Source organism: Pelophylax lessonae, assembly GCF_965119305.1.
Source record: "Pelophylax lessonae genome assembly, chromosome: 6".
Taxonomy (NCBI): domain Eukaryota; kingdom Metazoa; phylum Chordata; class Amphibia; order Anura; family Ranidae; genus Pelophylax; species Pelophylax lessonae.
Genome location: NC_138773.1, coordinates 48,447,729 through 48,462,000, shown reverse-complemented (window position 1 = coordinate 48,462,000; position 14,272 = coordinate 48,447,729). Strand labels below are relative to the sequence as shown.

Sequence of the window (14,272 nt, the reverse complement as noted above, 5' to 3'; positions counted from 1 at the left end):
AATAATTATAAATTGCAGGTTTACCTATGAAATACTTCAATTTACTGCTTCATTTACTTTAAATGGGACTTCCAGGTTTGGATATTTAATACATAGTTACATTGGTCCAGCTTGGACCAATGTAGATATGTACTGTATATATGTAGCCCAACAGAATGAAACTATTACCACTCAAATGCCCCTCCAATGCCAGTTGGATCAGCATGTAAAAGGCTGGTGCAAGAAAGACAAAAGTGGCTTGTCAGGCTCCAGTAGATTTCAACAAATTGGTGGCTGTCTTCGAACAGACACTTACTCTCTGTTACATAAATTAAATGGGTAAATGATGGCCTTAGCTCCAGTTCTCAACCCGTAGAGAACTTCTCTGACACGTTTCTCCCTTTTTGGGCCTTAATCGTGGTGGCCTCTATGTACTGTATATACCATACCTGTATCAACCCGGAAGCTGGAAATGACTGAAGTAGACACTGCTACTCCAGGCCAGCCGCTCAGGGTGGGACCCAGAAGCAAGTGGAGATCACTGGAGTAGTGGTGTCTACTTCAGTGTTTTCCAGCTTCCAGAGACATTACCCAGGTATGGTCATTAGCCACGACCAATGCACTGTAACTATGTATAAAATATCCATACCTGGAATTCCTCTTTAAATATGAAGTTTGATTGAAAGAATGACAAATGATCTTGCCATGAAGGTCATTGGTAAGTACTTCCTTTTATGGGGAGACAACTGTCTCCCAGTTGTGCTCCTGTGTTGTCACCCATGCAAAGACTACAAGTGGCCACGTGACATGCTGTGAGGTTATGGTGCACTGTTGATCCAATTTAGGGTCTACATCAGTTTAGGAACTTTAGCCTAAAAATACATACATTACGCATTTGTCAAGCAGCAGCAAAAATAAACACAAAGAGAAAAAAGATTTCAACCTAGGTTCCATAATTTAAATTCAGTGTTGTAAAGACATCAAAACAAAAAAGGGCAATTAAGAGAAAGGTTACGTGAAATAAAAAAATCCTTTAAAAAGTGCACATTTTTATTGTTCAAAATGTCACAGGTCTAAATATACACATTATGGCGCTGAAATGGTAATAGGATCTGTGGCAAAGTGCGCTCTAATGAACGGAGCAAATTTCCTGCTGTTGGCAGCTGCATCGCGGCAGCGTCATGTGCGTTACTAACGAGATGGATGGTCCGGTCTCCCGGCGTGGCCTGATATTTATGTGTGTATGATGTATAATGTATTCTAATAGGCAATGTACTTGCGTTCGTACTTCCGCCCTTGTTTTGAAGCCGGCTGATGTGCAGTAATAAGGCAGATTAAGAGGCGTGCGGTTGCTCATTAATGCATCCTGGATACGGTGTGGATGGAGGAATGCTAGCAAGTTAGAAAAACTTACTTACGTTCGTGTTATTTAGTCCAAATGAAATACAGCAGGCTGTGGCTGAGATTGCTGCTGAAAGGCTTACTAAAATTATAAATCAAGACCTGATCCTCCCTCCTGCTGTGATCAAATTTATAAGCAATATACCTTAGGGGAAGACAAATATGTATTCTTGCATTAGAAAAAGCTGTTGGCTGAAGACGTTTAAACTCCTACAACTCGGAGTTTGGCTTGAAACCTGAACTCCAGACAAATGTTTCACGAGTTGCAATTTCATTAAGGCCCTGTTCAAATCATCGCCCAGTGGGAAGAAGGGTTCCCTGTTTCGTGATTTTTTTTGATGGATTTGCATGCGATTTTTCTTGTCGCATAGGGGCAGCCCATTCAAGTGAATATACACTATATTACCAAAATTATTGGGAGGCACATGAACTTTAAATGACATCCCAGTCTTAGTCTGTAGGGTTCAATATTGAGTTGGCCCACCCTTTGCAGCTATAACAGCTTCAACTCTTCTGGGAAGGCTGTCCACAAGGTTTAGGAGTGTGTCTATGGGAGTGTTTCACCATTCTTCCCAAAGCAAATTTGTGAGGTCAGGCACTGATAGTGGACGAGAAGGCTGGCTTCTCCTGCATGATATCAGATACCTCCCAAAAATCACGAGGAAAATGCATCAACCTGCGTAAGGCTCCATGTACACGGGACGCTGGAAATGGCCGTTTAGGAGCATTTGGGCGTTTTTTTCAGAAGCCCCTGAACCCATCTACATTTTATCTTATCTGTCCATGTACACCAGGTCGTTTACAGTCATTTGCAGGCAGTTGCGTTCAGGGACTGTTTTTAGAACGCAATTATTTGCGTTCGAACGCGTGTTTCCCGGCGTTTCTAACGCACAAACGCGTCTGAACGCGATGACCCGCGTTTAGCGTTCGCGTTTTTTCATTTTAAAGGGGAATAATTTTTTGGACCTCTAGGAACGCTTCTAAACGCAAACGCCGCTAAACGCCCGCTAAACGCGGGTACAAACGCGACCGAACGGACGTTTCAAACGTCCTAAAAATTCCAGCATTCAAAGGGACTTTTAACAACGTCCCGTGTACATGGAGCCTAAGGCTACTTTCACACTGCTCCATTGTAAAAACCCACATGTGTTTTGCACCTGTGAAAACAGGACATGACTATAAAAATGCACCAAGGGGGTGGCTTGGGTATGTTTGCCATGTTTATGATGCATTTTTCATTCATTTCTATGAGGAGGTGCTTTTTTGGTGCAGTTTTAGTTTACCGTACCAAACATGCACAAAAAACACAGAAAACAGGCACAAAACAGATCTACAACTTATCAGTGTGAAGAGTTTCATTGGATTTCATGGTCATATGTTTTTCTTCTGCTTTTTAAACCACTTCTGGACCGGAAGGTTTTACCCCCCTTAATGACCAGGCTATTTTTTGCAATTTGGCACTGCGTGATTTTAACTGGTAAATGCGCAGTCATGCAATTCTGTACCCAAACCAAATTTATGTCCTTTTTTTCCCACAAATAGAGCTGTTTTTTTGGGGGTATTTGATCCCCTCTGCGGTTTTTTTTTTTTGCGATAAAAACGAAAAAAAAAAAAAAAACGAAAAGTATGAGAGAAAATTACATTTTCTACTTTTTCCTATAAAAAATATTTAGGCCAAAATGTATTTAGCTACATGTCTTTGATTAAAAAAAAAATCTCAATAAACATATATTTATTGGTTTGCGCAAAAGTTAAACTATGGTGTATATACTGGAATTTACGCAGCTTTTACTTCCGAAAACCAATCACCGCTTCAGGCTTTCTAAGGGCGTAAATTGTTGATTTCACTCCTCACTACCTATCACAGTTTCGGAGGCCATGAAATGCCAAGATAGCACAACCCCCCCAAATGACCCCTTTTTGGCAGCTAGAAGTAGCGGTGGTGCTGAAGCGTAGCCATGTGGATCAATATTTTTGGTTATTGTGTTTTTGCTGGAGAAGAACCTCTGTGTGGGCAAAATTACCATTCGTAAACTTTTCTTTTTCCTTTTTTTAATAAAAGTGGGTTGCCATGCCTTTAAAGTGGTTGTAAATGCTGAAGATTTTCCATCTTAACCACTTGTTGACCGCCAGCAGTGCATAGAAAGCTCTATTTGTGGGGAAAAAAGGACATCGATTTTATTTGGGTATAGCTTTGCACGACCGCACAATTGTCAGTGCAAGTAACGCAGTGCCGTATCGCAAAAAAAAAAAGGCCTGGTCATTAGGGAGTAAAACCTTCCGATCCTTAAATGGTTAAAGCAGTCTCTGCATTAGGGTAAAAAAATGATGTCCTCTCCAGCGCGATCTGTCACACTGATCAGTGTACCGGCCTGCTGCGGTACCATGTGATTACTGTGACCAATCACCGCAGATCACATGACAATTGAAAGCAATGAATAGCTTAGATGCATGTCATTCATTGTGTACAATTGTGTTGCTAGCTGTGACTGGTCACAGTGATCACATGGTACAGACAAGGCCAATTACAGCCCATCTGTGCTATGTGATGGGCTGTGGACAATTACAGATAATCACAACACAATGAATGAATCTATTTCATTCAGTAAAAATGCTTGCTTATTGTAGTGAAATTCACTGCTATAGTGCATCCGGAAAGTATTTACAGCGCTTCACTTTTTCCACATTTTTTTATGTTACAGCCTTATTCCAAAATGGATTACATTCATTATTTTCGTATAAATTCTACAAACAATACCCTATAATGACAATGTGAAAGAAGTTTGTTTGAAATCTTTGCAAATTTATTAAAAATAAAAAAAAATCAAATGTACATAAGTATTCACAGCCTTTGCCATGACACTCAAAATTGAGCTCAGGTGCATCCTGTTTCCACTGATTATCTTTGAGATGTTTCTACAACTTGATTGGAATTCACCTGTGGCAAATTCAGTTGATTAGACATGATTTGGAAAGGCACACGCCTGTCTATATAAGGTCCCACAGTTAACAGTGCATGTCAGAGCACAAACCAAGCCATGAAGTCCAATGAATTGTCTGTAGACCTTCGAGACAGGATTGTATGTAGGTACAGATCCAGGGAAGGGTACAGAAACATTTCTGCAGCATTGAAGGTCCCAATGAGCAGCGGCTTCCATCATCCGTAAATGTAAAAAGTTTGGAACCACCGAGATTTTTCCTAGAGCAGGCCTTCTAGCCAAACTGCACGATCAGAGAAGGGCCTTAGTCAGGGAGGCGACCAAGAACCCGATGGTCACTCTGACAGAGCTCCAGTGTTTCTCTGTGGAAAGAGGAGAACCTTCCAGAAGAACCATCTTTGCAGCACTCCACCAATCAGGCCTGCATGGTAGAGTGGCCAGACAGAAGCCACTCCTCAGTAAAAGACACATGACAGCCCACCTGGAGTTTGCCAAAAGGCACCTGAAGGACTCTCAGATCATGAGAAACAAAAGTTCTCTGGTCTGATGAAACAAAGATTGAACTTTTTGGCCTGAATGGCAAGCGTCATGTCAGGAGGAAACCAGGTATCACTCATCACCTTGCAAATACCATTCCTAAAGCATGGTAGTGGCAGCATCATACTGTGGGGATGTTTTTTAGCAGCAGGAACTGGGAGACTAGTCAAGATTGAAGGAAAGATGAATTCAGAAATGTACAGCGACATCCTTGATTAAAACCTGCTCTAGAGTGCTCTGGTCATCAGACTGAGGCAAAGGTTCATCTTCCAACAGGACATCGATAACAAAGGAGTGGCTATGGGACAACTCTGAAAATGTCCTTGAGTGGCCAAGACAGAGCCCAGATTTGAACCCGATTAAGCATCTCTAAGGAGATCTGAAAATGGCTGTTCACCGACGCTCCCCATTAAACCTAAAGGAAATTGAGAGGTTCTGCAAAGAAGAATGGGAGAAACTGCCCAAAAAAGGTGTGCCAAGCATGTAGCATCATACTCAAAAAGACTTGAGGCTGTAATTGGTGTCATTTCAACAAAGTATTAAGCAAAGGCTGTGAATACTTATGTACATGTGAGGTTTTTTGTTTTTTATTTTTACAAAATTTGGAAAGATTTCATACAAACTTCTTTCACGTTGTCATTATGGGGTATTGTTTTTAGAATCTTGAGGAAAATAATGAATTTAATCCATTTTAGAATAAGGCTGTAATATAACAAAATGTGGAAAAAGTGAAGAGCTGTGAATACTTTCTGGATGCACTGTATAAGCCTTAAAGCAGTTCATACGAGTGCAGAAATTGAAAAATTGTGACTATATACCAAGCAGTGTAAGCAGTAAATGTTGAATTGAATTAAATGTCTGAATTGAGTTAACTTAACCACATCTTTCTGTTTTCATGGCATTATGTCTGAGCTACAAATGCGTGCCATATGTGTGCAGTCATCACCTTTCCTTCATGTTGGCCGCGCTCAGACTGTTTGACGTCAGTGATATAAAGGTATCTGTGTATGTTCTTATTCTGACCCTCCAGTGTAAAAAAACAGCTGGATTCCTCCTGTACAGAATCATAAAGAAGTAAAATCCACCTGCTGAACATGCTACAAACACCGCTACAAACTTCTTCCAGCAAAGCTCTAATTATAAAATCTAACCACTGGAAAATTTGGTATGGTAAGGGTACCTATACATGTAAGGTTTCACCGAATCTAGCTGGACTGGAAGATGATCACACATTTTGGGAGACTTCTAAGCCTGCCATCTAGTTCCTACCCTAATGGATGGGGGTTGTAGTCAACTGGATATGTAGGCAGGTGCAGTCTACTTTCACCACTGCAGGTGGTGCTCTCCCACAGCAGCACTGCCGTTAAAGGAGGAAGTCAAGAGGAACAGGGTTCCTCTATGGCTGTCGCCCCATGTGACTCGCAGCAATCTTGGGTAAGGCAGAGCCTATGTAAGGCCTGGCTCCCAGGTTTGGCACACATTTCACAAGTGGGCAGTGTAGGGTAAGGTACCCTGCCTGTAAGAGACAGTGTTAGCGGTAGGAAAAGGCTCCTGACGAGGAGGGAAAGCATAGGGTCCGGACATCATCCCGATTGGGAACAAGGTGGCCAGGCTGCATTCTGCTCTCTTTACAGATGATGTCATCTGGATAGTCTACGCCAACACCAAGAAATCCCTGGGATGGCCCCAACTCCCCACCAGCTGTACATTTGCCTATGAGACTGTGTAGAAGGGGGTGTGTCCATTCCCTCTACTCAGGTCTCAAACTATACTCAGCTCTATGCTCAATGCTGTTCACGATGTTACTTCAGATCCCACTCCCTGCCTTCTGGAGCTCAGAAATGTTGTGTAAAATGTGTGCTTTGGGAGGCTGTAGAGATGAGAGGATTGCAGATAAACAAGTACAATGTTTCTAGAAGGAATGGTTTCATTTCTCTGTATAACCTGAAGCCATTCACTTCACTGGGTAAATTTAAGAGTTTACAATCACATGAATGTAATTTCAAGTAATTTGAGGCTTTTACATCTGCACCCTGTGACAGTGCTAGGCCCTGCCATGGTGTGTGTTTAGGAAACGGATAAAGAATTTGGCAGAGTGCGAAGTTCCAGCCTATGGTTTCTGTGCATAGAAGACTGGGTTTTGTAGTCCTAGATTGTGTCCTGGAGCTTGAAGACTTTGGAGAGATTTGGATGGGAAGAAGCCTTCAATCCTGTGTCCAGTTCTTACCGGAGACCTGCAGGCTGCGTAAGTACACAGGTGTGCAGGGTTGTTACAAACCAAGCTTATGGGTCCCATTTTGGAGACAGAGCCCTGTCAGGAGAACTGTGTGTTCCTGCGAAAGACTGCAGTCCATATTGGGGGGATTCCTTGCCACAGGACTGGGACAGCTATACATAGTATCATAGTTGGTAAGGTTGAATAAAGAGGCTAGTCCATCCAGTTCAACCTGTGTAGGTGTCAATATCGATTACACTTCAAAAGAGCTGTTATCTCAACTCAGAGACATCAAAAACCAGCACTTAGGCCTGTGCACTGCTGTAAACCGCTTATTGAGTCCTGGCAGGATGTCTGTTTCTTCCTTCCAGGCCTATAGTAAAACTATGACCAAGTCTATTAAGGATACCCAGAACTAATGGAGATCGTAAAAGGCAATCAAAGAGCTCTGCCCAATTCAAAACTTAAATACACAACACACGATTCATAAACTCAGACAGTAACATGACACATTAATAATAAGTATACATTTAAATGAGAAATGTCATACTGAACGAATTAAGGCCATACATGACCGCCGATAGCCGAGCCGCCGCCAGGTAAGTGCATTGGGTTGGGGTACAATGCTGTGGGCACTCTGCAATCATTGGGGTACAATGCTGTGGCACTCTGCAATCATTGGAGTACAATGCTGTGGGCACTCTGCAATCATTGGAGTACAATGCTGTGGGCACTCTGCAATCATTGGGGTACAATGCTGTGGGCACTCTGCAATCATTGGGGTACAATGCTGTGGGCACTCTGCAATCATTGGGGGACAATGCTGTGGGCACTCTGCAATCATTGGGGGACAATGCTGTGGGCACTCTGCAATCATTGGGGGACAATGCTGTGGGCACTCTGCAGTGATTGGGGACAATGCTCTGGCGCTCTGCATTGAAAGGGGCTCGCGCGCTGAACTCTGCATTGATGGGGGCCTGGAACAGTGTTCATTGGATTGAAGGGGGCACAGCACAGTTGCATTGAAGGGGGCACGCACGCTGAACTCTGTGTTGTGGGGGCACAGCACAGTGTTCATTGCATTGAAGGGGGCACAGAACAGTGTTTATTGCATTGAAGGGGGCACAGCACAGTGTTTATTGCATTGAAGGGGGCACAGCACATTGTTCATTGCATTGAAGGGGGCACAGCACAGTTGCATTGAAGGGGGCATGCACGCTGAACTCTGCATTGTGGGGGCACAGCACAGTGTTCATTGCATTGAAGGGGGCACAGTGTTTATTGCATTGAAGGGGGCACAGCACAGTGTTCATTGCATTGAAGGGGGCACAGCACCATATTCATTGCATTGAAGGGGGCAGGCACGCTGATCTCTGCATTGAAAGGGGGCATGTACGCTGATCTCTGCATTGAAAGGGGGCATGTACGCTGGTCACTGCATTGAAAGGGGGCATGTACGCTGGTCTCTGCATTGAAAGGGGGGCATGTACGCTGGTCACTGCATTGAAAGGGGGCATGTACGCTGGTCTCTGCATTGAGAGGGGGCATGTATGCTGGTCACTGCATTGAAAGGGGGCATGTACGCTGGTCTCTGCATTGAAAGGGGGCATGTACGCTGGTCACTGCATTGAAAGGGGGCATGTATGCTGGTCTCTGCATTGAAAGGGGGCATATACCATCTCCTGTACCATGACCTGTGACATGCCTATACCATATCTGTGCCATGCCTATACCATATCTGTGCCATGCCTATACCATCTCCTGTACCTTCACCTGTGCCATGCCTGTACCATCACCTGTGCCATGCCTGTACCATGACTTCAAAGTCACGCAATTTTTTACTGCGTTTTTTGACACGAAGCAATACCTATTACATTTTTCTTTTTGCGCCCCCCAAAAATTTTGAGCACCAGCCGCCACTGCTAGCACATATAGAAGGGAAGATAGCTATCAGATATTCCCTGGGTGACAAGTTTATATGAGATATTCCGTGTTAAGTTTCCCTGGATGCGAAATTAAATGGTGAAAGATAATCGATCAGTTTAAGTTTAAAGAATGTAACCAGTAAATATTGGAGGATATGAATAGTGGTATAAAACTGTTCAAAGAGGAGGGACCTGATATTGTCATAAACTCAGGACAGCCCATGGACACTCTGTTTTATTGGTAAGGGGCATCTGTCAACACCCCTTTGATCCAAGAGAAAAAAGGAGACCTAACGAGTTGAGACAGTTCTCATGGTACCATCAAAGCAGGGACATCTATCAAGTTTGAGAACTGATCACACCTGGCTCATCGACTGAACTCTGATAATACCCAGAACATTGACTGCAAGTATTCTTCCTCCTCAATTCTACCTTATTTTGCTATTGCTGAATTATGTCTCCATTTCTTTGAAACACCTTTTTTCAGTAAATATTTTATTTCCACCAACTTTGACCTTTTCATTATTAAAACCTTATTTTGAAAAGTGTTAACCTTGTCCCTAAGCTCTTAATGCAAGCTAACAAAGAACCTGTCTCTTGAAGAGTACTACTGTATAGAATAAATTCTATGAACATACCTGTCTGTGGTGAGGATTATTCTAAAATCATAATTGGCATTGCTAGAATTTACGAGCTTCCTACCGCTCGGACCAAACAGAGGTGATGGCATTGAAAGGGTTAAAGGCTAAATTAGCCCAGTGACAATCGCTCTCAGCCTGCAGGCACCTAGATTGTGGTCCCGCAAGCTGGAAAATCTTTGTGCAGGGTGCAGCAGAGAGTGGCATTGTTACGCAAGGGAAAGCGTGGTGTGAGATTGGCTGGTCCTTTGTCACGAGTTAGTGAGAAGGACAGGGATCTGATACCCACATTCGTCACTCACATCCTTATTGCCCTGACAGTGAAAAGACCTATACGCAGTTTAAGGTTAAACCACTTTTCCTCCATTCTTATTGTGTGGCCTCGTGTGCTCTTACACTCCCCAAGGCTGAATAGTTTCCTACCTACACTGGGATCATCATTAAGACATTTGTATATTTCTATCATATCTCCTCTCAAGAGTCTCTTCTCCAAGGCGAATAAGTTCAGTGCTTGTAGCCGTTCCTCGTAATTAAGGTATTTTTATATTGCCATCATATCTCCTCTCAAGCGTCTCTTCAGAGAGAATAGGCTTAGTGCTCATATTCGTTCCTCTTAATTGAGGTCCTCCAATCCCCTTATTAATTTTGTTGCAGTTCTGTGGTTCTGAGAAATGGTGACGAGAATTGGACGGAATACTCCAGATGTGGCTGAACCAGAGTTTTATAAAGTGGCAGAATTTTTGTTTTATCTCTGGAGTAAATTCCTTTTTTTTAAGCATGCTAATATTCTGTTGGCTTTGCTTTCTGCAGCTTGACATTGCATGCTATTGCTCAGTCTGTCCTCTACCAGGGCTCCCCAATCCTTCTCCGTTCTGGATTCCCCCAGAGGTTCTTCCCCTAGATAGTAATTTACATTTATATTTTTTAGCTCCAAGCACATTACTTTACATTTTTCAACATAAAACCTCATTGCCATGTAGTTGTCCACCCCATTATTTTATTCAGGTCTTTTTGTAAAGTTTCTATATCCTGATGTGATGTTATTGCCCTACCTATTTTTGTCTCGTCAGCAAAAACTGAAATTGAGCGATTTATCCAATCCTCTATCATTTATGAACAAATTAAACAGATATGGTCCCAGGACAGAGCCTTGGGGTACCCCACTTACCATTGAAGTTTTTTACCATTATTTATCACCACCCTTTGGACAGCTCAATGGTCCATGCCTACGGACCTCTGTTTGTAGATTAAGCGTTTGTGGGGAAACATATCTAATGCTTTTGCATATACGAGCCTGGGAGATCAAGAGAGGTTTTTAGAGACCAAGAAAGCTGAGGTGGATAGCAAGTCTGGGGGTTGGAAGACGTACAGAAGTCTCTGGAAGAGTGAGCAAGCTTGGGGGGCTAGAAGAGTGAAGAGCCAATGAGTTGGCAGCTAGAAGTAGCGGCGCTGTTGAAGCGTAGCCAGGTGGATCAATATTTTCGGTTATTGTGTTTTTGCTGGAGAAGAACCCCATGTGTGGGCAAAATTACCAAATTACAATTTGGAAACTTTTCTTTTTACTTTGTTTAATAAAAGTGGGTTGCCATGCCTTTAAAGTGGTTGTAAATGCTGAAGGTTTTCTATCTTAACCACATGCTGACCGCCAGCAGTACATATACTGTGGCAGGTCGGCTGTCATGCGAAACAACGTAACTATACGTCGCTTCGCGGGACTGCTAGTGGGGGTGCCCACAGGGGGAGCCAATCAGCAGGTCCGAGGCCGCAATTGCCGCAGGGAACCCACAATCGCTTCCCATGGGGACAGAACGGCGGTCTGCCGTTGTAAACAGCAGTCAGACCGCTGTTCTGTCAGTAATGAACACAGGGATCCTCCTATTTGGGAACACTGGTCTCTGTGGTAATTCAGTAAATACAACCCCCACACAGTTAGAAAACACCCCCTAGGGACACATTTAACCCTTTGATCACTCCTAGTGTTAACCCCTTCCCTGCCAGTGTCATTAGTACAGTAACAGTGCATATTTTAGCACTGATTACTGTAGTAATGTCACTGGTCCCTCCCAAAAGTGTTAAAAAGGTAATTTAGGGGTCTGATCTGTCCGCCGCAATGTCGCAGTCCCACTAAAAAAATCGATGATCGCTGCCATTACTAGTAAACATAAATAAAAACTACATAAATCTTTCCCCTAGCTCGTAGACGCGATAGCTTTTGCGTAAACCAATCAATATACACTTATTGGGATTTTTTTTTACCAAAAATATGTAGCAGAATACAAAATGGCCTAAAATTATGAAAAAAATTTGATTTTTAATTTTTTTTTTTTTATTGGGAAGCAGAAAGTAAAAAATAATTTTTTTTTTCAGAATTGTCGCACTTTTTTTGTTTATATATATAAAAAAAAAAATAAATCGCAGAGGTGATACCACCAAAAGAAAGCTCTATTTGTGGGGGTAAAAAGGACAATTTTTTTTTTTTTTAGTACAGTGTCGCACGATCGCGCAATTGTCAGTTAAAATAATGCAGTGCCGTTTTGCCAAACAAATGGCCTAGTCATTAAGGGGGTAAAACCTTCCGGTCCAGAAGTGGTTAAAGCAGTCTTTGCTTTAAAGTAAAAAAAAATTTTTGGCACATGATGTCCTCTCCGGCACGATTTGTCACACTGATCAGTGTACTGGCCTGCCTCGGTACCATGTGATCACTGTGACCAATCACAGCAGATCACATGACAATTGTAAGCAATGAATGGCTTAGATGCATTTCATTCTTGTGTACAATTGGGTTGCTAGCTGTGTCACAGTGATCACATGGTACAGACAGGGCCAATTACAGCCCATCTGTGCCATGTGATTAGCTGTGGCCAATTACAGATAATCACAACACACTGAATGAATCTATTTCATTAAGTAAAAATGCTTTCTTATAGTAGTGAAATTCACTGCTACAGTGCATCCGGAAAGTATTCACAGCGCTTCACGTTTTCCACATTTTGTTATGTTACAGCCTTACTCTAAAATTGGTTAAATTCATTATTTTCCTCAAAATTCTTCACACAATACCCCATAATGACAATGTGAAAGAAGTTTGTTTGAAATCTTTGAAAATGTATTAAAAATCAAAAAAACATAAAAATAAAATCCTATGTACATAAGTATTCACACTCTTTGCTCAATACTTTGTTGAAGCACCTTTGGCACCAATTACAGCTGCAAGTCTTTTTGAGTATGATGCTACAAACTTGGCACACCTATTTTTGGGTAGTTTCTCCCATTCTTCTTTGCAGGACCTCTCAAGCTCCATCAGGTTTGATGGGAGTGTCGGTGCACAGCCATTTTCAGATCTCTCCAGAGATGTTCAATCTGGTTCAAGTCTGGGCTCTGGCTGGGCCACTCAAAGACATTCACAGAATTGTCCTATAGCCATTCTTTTGTTATCTTGGCTGTGTGCTTAGGGTCATTGTCCTGTTGGAATATGAACCTTGGCTCCAGTCTAATGTTCAGAGTGTCCTGAAGCAGATTTTCATCAAGGATGTCTCTGTACATTGCTGCATTCATCTTCCCCTCGATCCTGACTAGTCTCCAGTTTACATTGTAGGGACGGTATTGCCAGGTGATGAGTGATGTCTGGTTGCCTCCAGATATGGCGCTTGCCATTCAGGCCAAAGAGTTCAATCTTTGTTTCATCAGACCAGACAATTGTGTTTCTCATGGTCTAAGCGTCCTTCAGGTGCCTTTTGGCAAACTCCAGGTGGGCTGTCACATGCCTTTTACTGAGAAGTGGCTTCTGTCTGGCCCCTCTACCATACAGGCCCGATTGGTGGAGTGCTGCAGAGATGGCTGTTCCTCTAGAAGGTCCTCCTTCCCTCTCTCCACAGAGAAACGCTGGAGTGCTGTCAGAGTGACCAGCGTGTTCTTGGTCAGCTCCCTGACTAAGGCCCCTCTCCCCTGATCTCTCAGTTTGGCCAAGTGTACCGCTCTAGGAAGAGTCCTGGTGGTTCCAAACGGATGATGGAGGCCGCTGTGCTCATTGGGACCTTCAATGCTGCAGAAATGTTTCTGTACCCTTCCCCAGATCTCTGCTTTGATACAATCCTGGCTCGAAGGTCTGCAGACAATTCTTTGCACTTCATGGCTTGGTTTGTGCTCTGACATGCACTGTTAACTGTGGGACCTTATATAGACAGTCGTGTACCTTTCCAAATCAACGGAATTTAGAACAGGTGGACTCCAATCAAGTTGTAGATATATCTCAAGGATGATCAGTGGAAACTAGGATGCCCCAGGAGCTCAATTTGGAGTATCATGGCAAAGGCTGTAAATACTTATGTACATGGGATTTTTCATTTGTTTTTTATTTTTAATAAATTTGCAAAGATTTGAAACAACCTTCTTTCACATTGTCATTGTGGGGTATTGTTTGTAGAATTTTGAAGGAAATAATGAATTTAATCCATTTTGGAATAAGGCTGTAACAACAAAATGTGAAAAAAGTGAAGCGCTGTGAATACTTTTCAGATGCACTGTATAAGTAATCATAGTGGGTAAAAAAAAAAAAAAAAATCCGATCACCTCCCTAAAGTAGTACAGTGTTATTATGGAAACACTGTATTGCGCTGGTCACTGTATTGTTTTTTAAAA

General features: G+C 42.6%; 1 protein-coding gene across 1 annotated transcript in view; it reads right to left on the bottom strand.

The window, feature by feature from the left end:
- The window catches only part of PEMT (phosphatidylethanolamine N-methyltransferase), a 297,675-nt gene that overhangs the window by 49,519 nt on the left and 233,884 nt on the right, over positions 1-14,272 (bottom strand). The gene's annotated exons all lie outside the window — the stretch shown is intronic.